At 28.8% G+C, this 17,192-nt stretch overlaps 1 protein-coding gene across 2 annotated transcripts in view; it reads right to left on the reverse strand.

Annotated features, from left to right (window-relative positions):
- LOC129960521 (membrane-associated guanylate kinase, WW and PDZ domain-containing protein 2-like) overlaps positions 1–17,192 on the reverse strand; it is a 113,641-nt gene that overhangs the window by 60,678 nt on the left and 35,771 nt on the right. The window contains exon 1 of one of the 2 annotated variants that reach the window (XM_056074203.1): positions 1,312–1,430. The exons of the other annotated variant lie outside the window; for it this stretch is intronic. The gene's annotated coding sequence lies outside the window, so the exon portion shown is untranslated. Of the gene's footprint in view, positions 1–1,311; positions 1,431–17,192 lie in introns of those variants that run through there. 2 annotated transcript variants of the gene reach the window in all.

Raw genomic sequence — 17,192 nt, forward strand, 5'->3', positions numbered from 1 at the left:
TTAAAAATGAATGCATAATCATAATGTCGTAATATTATAATCTATTTATGCTTATCAGACTTTTTATATATATATATATAAATATCATCAGTTTTTGTTTAGCAATTGAATTAAAATTTATCAAATTACTGAAGATCATAACAAAGAAAGATATTTCTGCAGGGAAATTTCATTTATATATATTCTATTATATATTATATACTGATTTTCATAGCTTTAATGAAATTATCAAAGACTTATGTAAGATATAAAATAAAAGAAATATAATATATTCTTTTTACAACTTTAAAGAGAAAATAAAGAATAAAATATTAAATACTGAACCATAAAATTTAAATCTGACATTAAAGTATCATATAAAAATTATAAATATTCTTTTAATTTATAATACCTATTTATATGAGGGATTAATGAAATTTCAGGATTACATTTAATCAAAACTAATTAATTTAATGCAAATATTTCCCCACAAAATTTGAAAAGTCATTCCACCCAAATTTCTTAAGTAAATTATAAGTTCTGGGCTTTTATTAAAAAATCTACAATTCTCTAAACATAAAAATCTCCAAAACAGAGAGCAAAATTTAATAATTAAAAAATCTTTATATCAAGCAAAAAAAATCATTTGCTAATATATTAACAACTTCAAAAGAAGAAATTTTTAATTTCAAAATATTTAATCACTGATTTAAAATTGAGTTTATTATAGTTTCTTAACAGTCTATTTTTTCTAGATAGATCATCATTATCATTAAAATAAAATAAAATTACAAGGAGTGTCAGCAAAATATTCTCTAGGTATACTGAAAAGAAAATCCCAGGAAAAAAATGGTGATTAACTATATTAACCAAATAAAAAAAAACCACGTTTATTTAATCATTTACAAATAGATAATTAACTATCACAATTTGTAATCAATATGTGAACTCTGATATTTAAATATGTATATCAATGAATGATTAAATATGCTGCATTCAGAAGAGGCGTTACCTAACTTTGACCCTTATCAACAGCAATCAGCCCCTATCCTATGGCTAATATTTGATGCTCTTATAAACAAGATATCTAAACAAACAACAATAAAATGCTGCAGTAAGAAGTTCGATAAAATTATGAAGAGAAAAAAAAACCGTGTTAATGATAAAACAGTTCGTAATTTCTATAAAATCCTTGCCGATTCCTTTTAGATTGCCAAGCAGTGTCATAATTGACTGTTTCGACTACTTCATTATTTTTTTTAAGTATTTCCACAAAATCGTGAAATATCTTGAGATCGGTGAAAGAAAAGATATATTTTAAAGAATACTTACAAAAACAATGCAAGGACGAAAGTTTCGAGTTGAAACAGCGACCAAAGTTTGCTAAACTTATCGAATTATTGTTGTACCCACATGATCGAAGTATCTAAACAAGAGATGCGTATTGATAGTATATAGGGTTGCACTATTCTAAAAGTTTCAACCAATGTGACAAGCGGCAGCATTGTCGCCAACAAGAAGAAACGTCGCCTTTGAGCCAGTGAAAGAAAATTATCTCGTTTTTGAAGATTCATTGTGATATTAAAGTTGTTCCCCCCTGCTATAAATGTATACTGCAGTATTTATTTTAGATTTTATGATAGATGAAAGGATATCTCATTAATTCTGACAAGTTATTATCTTTTGATTATTACATTTTTCAACTCGATGACAATCAAACTCATGACAATAAGAAAAGCCAAGTTTGTATGCATTTTGAAATATAAATTATATATGTCAAGGAACGCCTCACAAAAATACAAATATAAAAATAATCAAAAGGATTAAAACAAATATTTCGAAATAATTATTTTTTATGGAGAATATGTATGTTTTCCATACGACTTATATAGAAAGAAATTCGTTATGTTTTAATGCCGATCAACGATTTTTTCTGTATGCAAGAATGGATACGAAACTTAAATAAATAATTTCAATAACAATAATAAACAGCATTAATTTAATTAATTTTTAAAATTCACCAACGAATTATAGTATTTAAATATAAAAGAATTCATGCAATTATACACAAAATGAAATTCAAATAACTACACCATTTTTTTTTATCAGATCAAATATTTGATTTCTATAAACAAATTTAAAAAGAATTGGAAATCTGGAAAGTCGACACCAGCTGAAATTTTTTTGTTTCTAAACTTAAAAATATAGGTCCCCATTAAACGGTGTATTACATAATATCATTAACTACATTTCTCAAAGACATCAGATTTACAAAAGCACTTTCCAATAAGTCAATAGAAATATGCTCCCGTAGAAAAAGCACCACAAGTCTATATAATTCTTCAACCACTAGAGTGAACTTATTATTTTTTTTTATTATTATGAATATGTAGGGAAGCCATATAACACTTTTAATGTTTGTTGCATAAACATTCTACAGAGAACCTAGAGATTTCCCAATGATTAAATAATTTAAGTTCAATCTACTCACAGGTAAAAATTTAAATCAAAGATAAATTGGTTTATAAAATTCAACTGTTCTTTGATTTGCACCATAAAATTATCTTAGGACAAATTACAAAGAGAAGAAAATTTTTGTGATATCAAATCCGTATTCATTTTAATTGATGGAAATATACAAATTTTTTTTTTCTTTTCAAGTCAATGAAATAAATTCAAAAACACTATTATTTTCCTACAGATTAAAAACATTTATCAATGAATCAAATGAAAATAAACGCCACAAAATAATAAAACCACAATTTATTCAATCAGCATTTCACACAGAATAATGCAATTTAAAATTTTTAAATCTCCTAACAACTTACTGAATAATAAAAAATGGCCTTCTATTTCCAACACCACGATTTTGTAGAAAAAAGCAACTTCGCCCAAAGTCGATTGGTTGCCAAATATTGCAACCCATCTCCCTTCATTCCAATACACAAAAGTGTCCAACGACGCCACCGCTAGAGGACAGCACGTTACACAAGGTGTTTCCTCAAAGAAGAAAAATAAAAATAAACAACTTGAGACGAACTCATGATGGGTGCTGTTGGGAGACGCGTTTCTACTGTCGCGTCAGTTCCCGCCCCATTTCTTCCCCTTCTTTCCTGTCCCATAGGCTCAACAAGAAAAAGGCAGACAATGCCATAATTATCACCACAAAAAAAGTACTAAAATAATTAATGCTTCAGTCATAAAGCTTTTTTAAAGAAAAAATCGTGGGGGAAAAAAAAAGGTATAAAAAATGCTATCTTCCACAAATGTTACTCATTTATCATTTTCCACATGTGTATGTGGGGTGGGGGTATTGGGTTGGCTATGATATTTCTGAGCTGCATGGGAGGGAAAAATTATTTTTAGAAGGATTTTTAAGGAAAGGGTGGAGTATCAAAACGGGAAAATGGGATATCACTGATTCCTCTGATATAGAGATACGACAATATTTTGAGTTACGCCCTTACAAATATTTTTTCCCAAATAAGGGAAATATTGAAATAGGAAAGAATTTAAAAAATTGTCGCATTTCACTCTGTTATAAACACAATTTTTATAATCGTTATATGAAAAAAAAATATTATCTTTTGAAAATGATCTAAGGGGAAAAAAAAAAAAAAAAAAAGCAGAGAACAAACAGAACAAATTAAAATTTCAAAGAATTAATTTTGGGCTCCACAAGCAAGTAAATATTATATAAAACAAAATATCACCCAAATCCATTTATTGTAAGACAAATAAAGAGTAAATTTATTCCTCAGAATTTTCATTAAGCTGAAAAAGATTCCAAGGAACTGTAGTTTAAATTTTAACTGCTAAGATTGCTATTTTTTTAATACCATAAAAATGATTAAAATCCGTCTATTGTGGGCTTATTTTGTTTTTAATCCATTAAAAAACTATCAATGAACATTAAGTAGAGAAAGAAACATGTTTTCGTACACAAACAAACAAATAAATAAATAAATAAAGTAGACTCATAAATTTTGATTTCATTTCTGATTCAAGCAAGAAGAGAAGGAGAAAAGAAATGCTGAAAGAAAATTAAGAGCATTAAGTTTTATATGAAAAGATAAGAAACTAAATTCTAATACAGATTTATTAAATTTCGAAAAAGTTATAATTCCAAGAAAGGTTTACTCTCAATATTCCGGTTTATTTACATACTAAGGCAAGTTTCGTGATAACCTTCCTTATATTGTGAAGACAATCGAGGATGTAATTTAGACCTTTTTTCGAAAGCCGGCGGGGTTACAAATCTGTTACAGATCAACCATTTTCTTATGAATATCAGACCAAATCTCAAATATATAGTCTTAGTTTCCGACAAAATTAGACACAGATCTATAATCTGGATGCAAAAATCCCATTAAAATTCCCCCACCGAGTTTGATGAGCTTTTGAGTTATTATATATCTAGAGAAATGGACAGATTCCAAAAATGTTTCCTTCAATTCAGAAAGGCCTAAAATCCAGAGATTCACCAAATTCTGTAAATTTCATATAATACTCATTATATAGTTCACAAAAGAAAATCTATAAAAATAACTGTATTCAACTAAATTACTATAAATAAAAAACATCAAAAACGTACAAATGGAGTTAACTGTAACTAACTAACGTTTCCTTCAGTTTGGATACTTATGTATAGTTAATGAAACTTTTATTTAAGTAAAAACTTTTCTGTTCTTAATACATTATTAAGAACAGAGAAGCGAACTGTTGATTTAAATGATTCCAAAGAAAATCCAAAGTCTATCTTCCAGAAATACTTCCAAGTAAAGAAGTAATTTCTTTCCCAAAATAAAACATCTACGAATTTTTTTTTTTTTTTTTCTTTTCTCCCCACTTCTATTATTCTTTTTTGGTTAAGTACTGAAAAAGATTTTCCCATTAAGGAGTGAAAAAATTTTTCATCCTAAGAGTAAGAAACCACAACTCGATTCCCGAGAAAATGAATTTCTTTCTCCTACCCCTTTTCTCATAGAAACCTATCAAACTGGAAGGCGGAAAAATTCGATTTATTTCGTTGAATGGAATTCGAATTGGGAGAAAAACTTTCTCTCGTATAAATAGCTTTAGTCACAGGAAAAGAAAATCGTTAATTCATAATCACATTTTTCCTCAACAAGGAACATTTACTAAGATACAACACAAGCATAAAAGCGAACATTAAAAAAAAATTGATGCGCAGCTTTTCTCTTTTACACTTATTTCCAATCGGCCCACTTTTCCACCACTCTTCTTTCCAATGCGCGTCTGAGAAAATTATAAATTAACCCAAATACAAGATTTCGAAGAAAAAACGTTTCACTGTTTTCGACAGATGTTATGAAAAAATTAGTAAGAGCTATGGCATAGAAATAAATTAATTATTACGGTAACTCAAAAATTTTTTTAAAATCAATATAAAACTATGAAAAAAAAAGCGTGGGGGATAAGAGACAAATCTGCATACATTCTAGTTAATGAATAAGCAAAATTTTTCTCTAACACAGTATTAACTAATAAATAGAACTCATATACTTATTAGTCGGGGATGGATGGTCAACTGTATTTAAAAGAAGCAAAGGTTGGATTCAGTCATATTGCAATGCATAACTGCCATAACTCTCGGCAATGCAAATAAAAGCACCTTCACAAAAAATCATCATTAGAGACTCTATAAACAATTTTCCTATTAATGAGAAAACACTGTTGATTTCAAGAAAATGTCATAAAAACATATTATTCACATCAAAAGGAAATTATGAAACCAAAAACATAGGCAATATTATTTGAACAGCAGTAACGCTTTAATCGCTGAATAAGGCTTGAACATTAAACAAAAGGAAGGAGAAAAAGCAGATAATCCAACCGAACAAAAATAATTAGGGATTAATTAATTAATTATTATATTTATAAATAAATAAATATTTATTTATTAATACAATGCATTTACAGGAAAAACTGAAAGTAGATAAAATATTTATTTATTTATTTTACTTATATATAAAATAAATATATACAATTTATTTCATATATAAATTGAATACAATGAAATAAAAAATATGCATAAATTTAAACATAGTTTTAATTATATATATATAATGTAAGCATATAATTTTTTAATCAGAAGGCAGTTTCGAAGACAGTGAAGAGACTGTATTTTTAAATTCGTTTTATTCTCTTTAATCCATTCCTGGAAGGCATAATTATTTACAAACAGGAGCGACGAACACACACACACAACAAAGAGCGAAAAGAAGAATTGATGGAAAGCTGATTTTATATCTGGTCTTATATAACATGTCGACCTTGACAAGAGAAACAGAGGGGTCCTTTAGAAGAATCTGTTTACATCAGTGATTCTCTATACCTTCACTCGACACGTGGGAACTGCCGATGCAATCATTTTTACAAAGCTTCAGTTGAATTAATTAGAAAGAAAAAAGTGAAATAGGATCAGGAAATAAGAGTATATTTTAAAATGACTTTGACATGGGCTGAATTAGGCTATAAAATTAGGAAATTAATTAGGATTAAATTAAATTTTAAAATATCATTACACACACACACACACACACATTATATATAAAATACATTTGTAATAATATATTTAATTATATTACAAGTAATAAAATTAACAAAACAGAATACATTGACTAAAAAGGCCACATTCAAAATGTATTATATTATAAACTAGTTGCCTATGGCGACTAGCTGGTTCGCTGGGGATATTTACACTTTCATTGGTGGTTATATTTAATCGATTAGATATAACTTCATGTTCACGATTTCCTCAAACTGTCAGAAGTTAAAGCAGTGTTATAACTGTCTTTCATATGTTCAGTTCATTGTGTACATGGACCTTCTTCATGGATGCCAACTAGTTCCATGATAATAAAATTAACAAAAGGTTTTGAAATCAAAATACAGGCTTTATATTGTGACAATCTCATATGATTACTTACGAAAGTAAAGTGTGAACAATAAAGAGAATTGCTCCAAGTTTATTAAGCACTGCTTTGTCCCTCCCATCCCACCCCTTTTTTTATCCAGGTGTGAATTAGCACTACCGAATATTGTTTTGGACCATTTTATGCAGTAGTCACACTTTCGGTTCACTCAGATCTGTAATCATAAACAGTTATTTTATTATAAAACCAACGAACAAAGTAATTATGTACCAGAAGAAAATTCACTATTTGAATAAACTGAAACGCGTGCCTCAGCAGCAGTTGATAGAAAAATATAGGGTAATTGAAAATGAATATAGCGATTAAAAAGGACTATATCTATTTAATAAAAAAGAATTTATCGATAAGATTAACATACAATATTGACGGAACTTCAAAATTTCTCATGCTCAAAACAATTGAAGAACTCAAAGTACTTGCGTAGGTGACAGCAGGCGTGTTTCAGAATATATGTCATGAAATGGACTACCGCCTAGATATTTTCCGTGTGACCAAGGGAAGTCACATAGAATACCGATGATGTATGTATACAAAAGTTTGAAGTTCCATCTATATTATGAGTTAATCATCTCACTAATTTTTTTTTTCATTAAATAGTTATAGCCGTTTGTAATCGCTATATTCATTTTCAATTACCCTGTATTTTCAATTACCCTGTACTCATTAAGAGATTAAAATCTGAACAATAGCAACGCTGTTGATGGTGGCTTACACTCAACTTCAAAAGCCTATAGAAAATTTGAGTTTGAATGTTATTAAAACATTCAGCAGTTAAATCAAATTTCCACGGAACAATGTACAATTTTCACTGTGGAAATTATCAAACACCGAAGGTAATTTTCTCAGCATTAAGACTTTACCTCCATACATTGAATTCAAACATTCTGTATATAAGATGTTGACGTGTTCTTGAAATGCGATAAATTACCAACCTATTTACAAAATAGCTCCGAGAAAATGAAATGACACAAAGGAAATAAATAAACAAATAAATAAAAATTCTTAAAAGATCATTTCGTTAGAAACCTTGAAGTCATAGTTTCTATTGTTGGATACTTAATTACAGTAGCAGACGACCAGTTAAATAAATCTTAATAAATTTCAGAATTTTCAGAAAATTTTGAAAGAAAATGTAATTTTGAGTATGCTGTAGTTTTTTTTTGAATGCCGAGTTTATGAAAATTGAAAAGTAAATGAATTTGCCGAGTTTATCTAAAATAAGGAAACATAATTGACTTACAGACGAAAATTAACTTGAAACGCTTGTTGAATACAAAACAAAATAGGAACCATGATTGCAACAGAATTCCATTCTGAATGGAATGAGAAATAGGAGTATTACGTGCCATTCCATTCTTAAATGACAGGTAATTACTAGTTTATTCTGTCACATATTTAAATATTTTGCAATAAAAAAGTATTCATGAAATGTAAACTGTAACAGAAATTTGAAATACAATTCAATAAAATTCCATTATATGACTGTTTTGACCCCCCCCCCCTTTCAAAACTTTGTTACTGCATCAGTTCTACAAAAACAAGATTATGAAATATTCGAGGAAAATTATTTGCTTGAAAGTTTGTTTATGTAGATTGTTTGTTGTATCATTATAAGTAATGTGTGATACAATAGAGTGTTTTAAATCAAGAATATTGAGGTCTCCAAATAGAATCTATTAAAATTAGATTATAAAGGAATGTTAAAAAAAAAAAAAATCCCTCACGTCATTTAGTACTTACTGATAGCCATTGCTAATGATTCAGCATCTTTAAAAAATTTTCTTTTCAATTGAAGTAAACTGAGTGACTAAAATTTCTAAACATCAAGATGTAATCAACAACCATTTTATAAAAAGAAATAAATTTTTATCTTTAACATTGAATTTAAAATTATAAATCTATATAATTAAAAATTTAAACTTCTTTGAAACAGATAAATGTTTGGCGAGCCTTTCTCGGATTCTTGATTGCAAAACTGTGAATTCAGTTTCAATCTCACCTATAATAAGTAAGTCATCGTATGGACTGATGAATATTAAATTAGGACGGGGCTCATATGCTCTCACATGAGTATAATGAGGATGTATGTGAATCGAATGTGAATTAACAGTTGTTTGTAATGACGAGAATGGCTCCCCATAGCCAACTAAACTGTATAACTCTAAAATGGATTAAAGAACAATAAATTCACTAAAAGAATAACTGAAAATCTATGAAGCCAATATTCAGTTCTATGATGCCCTAGCGTCTTTTTTTATGAAACATTCAATTCGTCCATAAAACTCTCTTAGAATTTCTCAGGTCATTAATATATGAGGAATATCTGAAATTAAAAGTACAAGTAGCCGCCATATAAATTGCGTATGAGCTATAAAAGCGCCACACGCATGACTAATCACTTTCATGCGTGTAGTAGTACAATTTGCAGCGCTGTTTTGTTCTAAATCCTATTAAGCATCCGGGAAGCAAACAAACATGACGTAAACATTTGCAGTACATTTGAACTATGGATTTTCAGATTTCTTAGAAGTCGATGGCCTTAATCAAAACGAAATTAATCGGACAGCGTTCCCTCTACCTCAAAAAATAATGCAGGAAGTTCTTACATTAATCGATCACAAAATAAATTTTTCAAAACGATGACACATAATCTATTAATTCTCGTGAAAACAGGAACGAATCTTTTAGTAGAAGCACGTTTTTCAACACGTAATAGAAAAGATGTCACTAAAATAGACAATAACGCGCTAAAAAAAAAAAAAAACTGTTATATAAATGTTTAATTACTCAAGATAGATTTTGATGGTTAAGCCTCTCATTTCTACATTGAAGCCATTTGTGTAAATTCGATGTAAAATTAAATGCTGAGGTAAAGAGTATGTAATCTTTATTTTCATATGCTTGATTGTTTTCAAACTGCGCGCACTTTGAAATGTCGCCTCTACGTGCACTACCTAACATTTTTTTAATCCTTTTATTAGAGAACTAACCACCTTTGACAACTGAAAGTATTCGTTGTGTTTAGTATTGAATAAATCTCTTATTCATAGTTTCCTCAACAAAATATTTTTAAGCATCAAATTGTAGCATATCCTAAAACAAAAGTATTTTAATAGTTTTAAACTGTTCTTTGTTACCATTTGTTTTATTTATTGTGCATAAGAACTTTTCAAACGGAGTTCCATGCACTATTGTAATATTAATATTCTAGTGTCAAATTGTATGTTGCCTTTTGGGCATTGTTATTTTATTTTCTGATTCTTCATTGAAATTATGTAGATAACTAGAAGAATCTCTTTTAACTTGACCTTTCAACAATGGAAGACAATCAAGCAATTAAATATTTCATGAAACAATAAAAAAGTTTGAAACTCATTGCAATAATGAAAACAAATGATAAAAATTATTCAAAGAAAAAATAAACATGGTTTAAAGAAATACTAAAATGAAGGAAAAAATTGCAAAGCAATTAAATTAGTATTATTTAAAAAAATAAATTTTAAGATGACATAAACATAAGTTTTGTGGAATAATACTTTTAGGAATTATCACGGAAAAATGTTAAAATATCAACTAATTTTCAATTAATTAAAATTCTAATTTTTTAAAAATCGCCCTGAGGTGCATGTTTTTGTCTTTCAAAGTATAACAATGTCAAATTTGCTTGGACAATCGTTTGTTGTGTAAAGCATACACATTTTTCTTTATTATTAATACAGATTGTAAAGGAGTATTAATGCATTATGAGCAGCAGAATTTATAAGTTTTATATAAAACGATAATTATGAATTTCAAGTAAAATAATTCCTTGACTTTCATCAACAATTCCCCATCTCCTCAACCATTCCAAAGGTTTAGATTATCTAAGTGGACAGATGGACTAAGTAGTCAGACGGTCAAAAGGTAAAATAATAAGGAAAAATAGAAATTGCTTCAGTAGAAGTAAATAAATACCGAGAAAGAAGTCATTAACATAAATGTACTAAGAAGTCAACGTTTCCAGACCGCTTCTTGTTTGAAACAGATTAAGATCCTTCTAGCTTTAACTGCCATTCTTCAGTCGCGCAGATTAACTACTATAATCATTCTTTATTATATTTCACTTTTCTTAGACACGAAACTGGTGAATTTTTCACAAGATCACCACGCCACACGAAGCAGGTCACTTTTAAGATCATTAACGGGAGGATCCGATGCAGCACCGGGGCATCGAACTCCCGCAAAAGAAAGGGACGCTCAAGAAAATGCTCCTTTGCTAATTAGGTGAAAAAAGTCCGCTTATTCTTCAGCGCTCTTCTTTCATCCGACGTCTCGTGTGCGAACACGCAGGTAAAAATAGAACAAAAGACAGGAGAAGATCATTATCAGATCTTTTGCCTTCACATCGAAATTAATGACTTTTTAGAGATGGATTATATTCTATTTAATCATTATGGAGAATATTAACAGTTAATCATTAATTTGTTTATTCAGTAGCTTTTTTTAAAATGTAAACAATGCACTAGAGTACTTAACTACCTGAAAAGATGATTTTTCCAAGAAATAAAGTACACAAATTCTTAAATCTTACATGATTTTGTGGTGATGAGCTTATAAGTCAGTTAACAGCTACGGAACACAGGCAATTGCTTTTGTATTGTGGTCTTGTTACTCGGCTGCGAACCACAAAGTCTCAAGTTCTATCCTCGCTCATTCCAAATCGCCACATTAATTTTATGTATTTTAACTCGATTCAAGGCATTTAATAATTATAAGAGCCATAAATATTTTATCTCCGTAATTTAATCGAAATTAATATTATATAATGAAAAAAAATTAAAATTTAACATTTTTTAATCACATTTTTTTGTAATTTTAAAGTCGGAATCATTGTGGATTCGTCAAAAAAGCAAGAAAATATCTATATAAGACAAGATTTAATTAATTAATTATGAGAATTATATTGTTAGAGTAAAGTTATAATTCCTAGAATAATAAACACTAAATATATTTAAAAAATCGTATCAAATTATATCTTATTTCATGTAATGGCGCATAAATTATTAGAAAATGTTTTATTTTATATATTTATACATATACAGATTTTGTAACTCCACTCCTCCCAGGGATTATTAAAATTTTTACCATCTTAAAAATTTTAAAATGATTTTTATCCTCTTAAAAAACTATCATCGATAAAATGGGTGGATTTTTTGCTAATAGCGGATATAACTGGATTTTTTGCTAATAGTGGATAAATGGATGGATTTTTTGCTATGGCACTTTGCAAGTCCGCTGGCGAACTGTCAGCGATTTAAGCCGAGTGTGCAGTAGCTTCTGAGGGCAAAGGCCCCTAAACACCCGAGGGCAGAAGTCTGACTTCTAGCTCATATGAAGATGCCACACACATTCGCTTGCAAACCCCTTTTAACAGGGGGGGGGGGGACTCTTTCACACACCTCACAGATAGAACACAAGGTAGAGGACAATCATGCGCGAACCAAGACTCGAACCCAAAACGCCAGGACGTTTGCTACTGCAAATCAACAGCCTTAATGGGCCACCACAGATAAAAACTTGAGCCATTTTACACTTTATACATTTAAAATAAAAAACGTAGAAAATGTTTGTTTATTTCATGAGGAATATTAATAATGGCTATTATAATAATGATTAACGAATTTTAATCGAAGAATAATTAAATTTTTTCGTTTCATTCTTCGTATCAAGTGTAAATTTTGAGAAGTTCAATACCGTGCTTACAGTTAGGTCAAGATTCATAAGATACAATCGCAGCATCAAAATACCATACCACCGTTAATGTTATTATTCTGAATTATATGAATTACAGACAATAGCTTCTGAAATTAAATTATCTCAAAAATTCTCAAATCTTATCATGAATTTGGTTCTGAATAGCCTAAGGACAAAAGAAATATGGAACAAGCAAAGGAAGCAAAATTCAAGTTTAAAAAACGAAATCAGCTGAAAAAAAAAGAGATTTGAAACTTTAATTAAAAAAAATTATACATATGTTTCGGACGGATTCATCTATCTTAGTAAACATTACTGCTAATTACGTGGCAGTGAAAACATGCACACAAAAAAAAAATTGTGATTAATATCGGTGAAATACACATGAGCATAAATCAAACACCTAAAACAATGAAAAGTACCACTATAATATATACTTAAAAAATATTTTTATAAACATTTTAAAATTAGAAATGCACAGAAATAAAATAAGCATCACTGAAAACTTTTTTTTCTTTTTTTTTTGTATTTTAAAGTGTTGTAAAACTGTATTTTATACATAATACGTTTAAAAGTTATAGAGAAGAAAGGAGGGGGGGGGGGAGAGGAAAAAAAACCCACGTTGATATTTTTAATTAAAAATAAAATTTTCATACCCCTCCCCTTTTTTTAAAGTGAGCATTTACTATCCAATAAACTATGTGTTAAATTTGATAGAACCAGATCCAACAATCTGCTTCAACCAGCATCTTTAACAGTTTTATGATCATGTGTGTCACATTAGGAGCTTTACAGATAATACACCGGCCTTTCGTGTTATGTTAAAACACGTTTTTTCATATATATAAAATAAATGTATTGAAAAAAGATTTTATACAACAACATTTCAATTTAATTACGGTCATTCAGAATATAGATATAACTTATCTATGATCATTCACCCTTGACAGACTGACCAATGGACGAAGAGAACTAAAAAGATGAGAAGGTAAGGGAAGAGAAGAAAATTAACTAGGACAAAGAAACAATAACGGAGCCATGGAGATGGGGCACTTTACAAGACGTTCTGGGTCGATTCACACTGAATTTCTTTGATATTTTTTTCACTTGGGATGAGTCGTTGGGAACAAGTCAATAACGAAAAATTTCGTACTTCGTGTATAGTCTTGCATTGTTTCTGCGGGCAACGGCCTCGATAATAGCAGGGGAAAGGTTCACACCTTCCAAAGATTTGTTAATTAGGATACTGAAAAGGAAATCTGTTTGCATGCAGAGTTTGCATAGAAAGAAAATAGGAAGCCCAGACATTATTAATAATTTTGTTAGACATTTGGTTGTTAATTTCATGAAATATTTGGACAGCTGCTGCTTGCGGAATGTTATTATTTTGAGAAGTTGTAAACTATAAAGCATTGATAAGTACTAAATCCTAAACTCATATTGTAATTAACTTTCTATTTTAAAATGACAAAGAAAAAAACTGGGAGGGGGGAGTGTTAACCTCTAATCCGAAACATCATAGTATGATAAAAGTTTCAGGCTTGTTTCGTCTCTTTTATTTCAAAAATTTATTCTTTTATAGAATCACAATAACGGGTACACACAAAAAAAGAATTCCGCATAAATTCAGTACCTAAAACAAAGAAAACTATTGCAAAATATACTTTAAAAATACCTTTAAATAGTTTTAAAAAATTAGCTACAATTTACAGAAAAATAAAACTAATACGCTTATTTTTTAAATTTTAAAATGAACTATCCCCCCTCCAACACTATGCTTCTATGTTATTGAAGGAAAACATTAAAATTTTGATTAATTTTTAATCACAAACTTAATAAAAATTTTGGAAACCGTTTTGGATTGATCATCGTCTAACTGCGAAATTCTTTCCCAAAATTTGTAATTTTAGGTTCAAAGGTCTGTTCTACAGAACATATATTTTTGTATCATACAATTTGCAGATAGTATGACAACCTATCATGTATTAGTATAGTATAAACTCATAGTATTATTACCATGTTAAGATAATATTTAAGATAACGGAAGGAAAAAAAAAAAAGACTTTATATATAAAATAATTAGCTCTATTCACATAGTGTTCCTTCTTGTGAGAACACAATTTTTCCCAATTTATAGGTTATATTTGCATTCACTGTGTTTTTGTATATCTATATACTTATAATAAAGCTCAATGTGTGTGTGTTGGCGCTCTACAGGCCAGACCGTTTGACCTACAGCTACCAAATTTGGTATATGTATACCTTGGAGGTCGGGAATATGCACCTGGGGTGTCTTTTTTTGAATTTTCAGTTAGAATTTTAATTATAAATTAAAAACTAACTTTCCCGCAAAAAAAAAAAATCTTCATTTCCCCACCGCCAAATGAATAAGGCTTCAGTTTTCCCCCCCCCCCCCACGCTAATGAGGTTAGGCTTAACATTTTTCGGCCGATTATTTCAAACGATTCTGTATATTTTCTTAATGTTTGATGCATCTAAAATTAAACATTGTTAATGAATGAACCTTTCAGATTCATTCTGAAGTACTTTTGAATTAAAATAAAACAGAATAAAGAACATTAAAAATTTCCAATGTGCCTAGCGTTACCCAAACTGGCGTAGAAAAATTCACGCATTTGCGTTACCATAACTGGCGTTGAAAAGCAAGCAAGCGCATTGTGTTCCGATTGTGGACAACTATTTTCAACGGTTGCGGACTTGATTTAAATTATTTTTAGGTTAGTTGTATGCTTTTGTAATTAAATTGTATTTAAGTTCGTCACATATTTTTTGTATATGCTTATAGTTTTATTACATGGTTTTTTAAATAGTTTTTTTAACGTGTTTCCGACCGATTATTTTAAACAATTCTGTTTATTTTCTTAGTGTTTGATGTATTTAAAATTAAACATTGTTAATTAATCGATATGCTCATGATGAATCTGAGAAAATTTTGTTGACAAATTCTTGAGATATTACATAAATTAAAAAAGATATTCTTTAGTGCCCGTAAGGTTAAATGCTCAGTGACTCTATTTTCAGTAGTCATATTATAAAAAAAATGATTTGTTTCAGAAAAAAAAATTATATTAATTGCAGATTAATCATTTCCACTTCAATTTAAAGCATAAATTCTACAGGAGCTAACAGAAAATTAGAAAGATACACATTACGTTATGACTGGAGGCCTATATAATATTATGAGTGAATTATATGGCTATCAAAATTTGAAGTTTTAAAATATTTTGATGAAGAAGCTATTAGAGTAAGAATTACATAAAATATTTCATTATCAAAATTTTAACGAGCATTAAGATTGGCGAATCGGCTGGTCGCTAAAGGCGGCTAGTTTAAAATAAAACATGAAAAAGTTTTGATCAATTGAAGTAAAATGTTCATTTCAAATTTGGCCCAGCGAATATTTATGAATGTGTTAATTAAATAAATGAAATTATATAGAAAATATTATAGAAACGAGAAGACATTAACAGCTAATCAATATTGAATATTACTTTTCTTAAATCAACGATAACCAAAGACAAATATGTTTCAAAAAATTAATTTCTAATTCTAATTCTAAATTCTAATAAAATATATTAGGTTAAATAAAACTATAGAGGAAATGTATTCTGATATTGTCTATCATGTCTGCATAACGCCTTGACTTTCAAAGGGGGGGGGGGATATTGAAATTTTTATGAATGAATTATATGCATTATATTAATGCATCCCTCTGAATCTCAATATTTAAAATAATTTTAAAGAAACGTAACTATTTCTATAGCAGCAAAAATTAAATAAGAAAGTTTATTCTTATCAATGACGCCAGCAAAATATCTTAAGTTAAAAACATGGCATTTAGCATACACAAATTAAATTCATAATTAACTACCACTGATTAATTAACTATTTAAAATGCTTTAAAATGTAGGTGTGTATGCCATTATGATGATAAGAACAAAACAAATGAAATAAAAGTAGGTTAGCTCCCGAAATCAGCACGTTGTTTTGTACTTAAATCATAATTAAACGTTTCATTGATGTTAATTAAGGCAGCTGACAGTTTCGGAAACGGCCTCAATTGCTTGCAATTACAAAGGTTTATGATTGCCATTTGTCACAGCGGAATGTCACGGACGCGTTAAATAGATATTAAAAGGAAACAGAAACAAGTGCAGCTGATGTTAGAACATGAATGCGATTCAGAATTCGTTTCGAATAAGATAAAAATAAATTCTTAAAAGTAAAAATAAATGGGATACTCACAACAAATAAAGCAATCATTTTGTTAATTACTTTCAATATAATTGTCTGCTATAAATTTTATTGAAATAGGAAATATTTTTAAATAAATGTGGTGGAAATATTTTAAATAAAATGTTTTTCGTTTAATTTGTTGATTTTGCTTTAATATCCGCAAATTATTAAGATACTTTCTATCAGGGGAAAAAAAAAACTTTCATTGTCTTTTTAAAAAAGAAAACAAATATTTTTAAAAACATTCATAAATAAAGAAACTTT

This window comes from Argiope bruennichi, chromosome 1, assembly GCF_947563725.1.
Source record: "Argiope bruennichi chromosome 1, qqArgBrue1.1, whole genome shotgun sequence".
In the NCBI taxonomy this organism is placed as follows: Eukaryota; Metazoa; Arthropoda; class Arachnida; order Araneae; family Araneidae; genus Argiope; species Argiope bruennichi.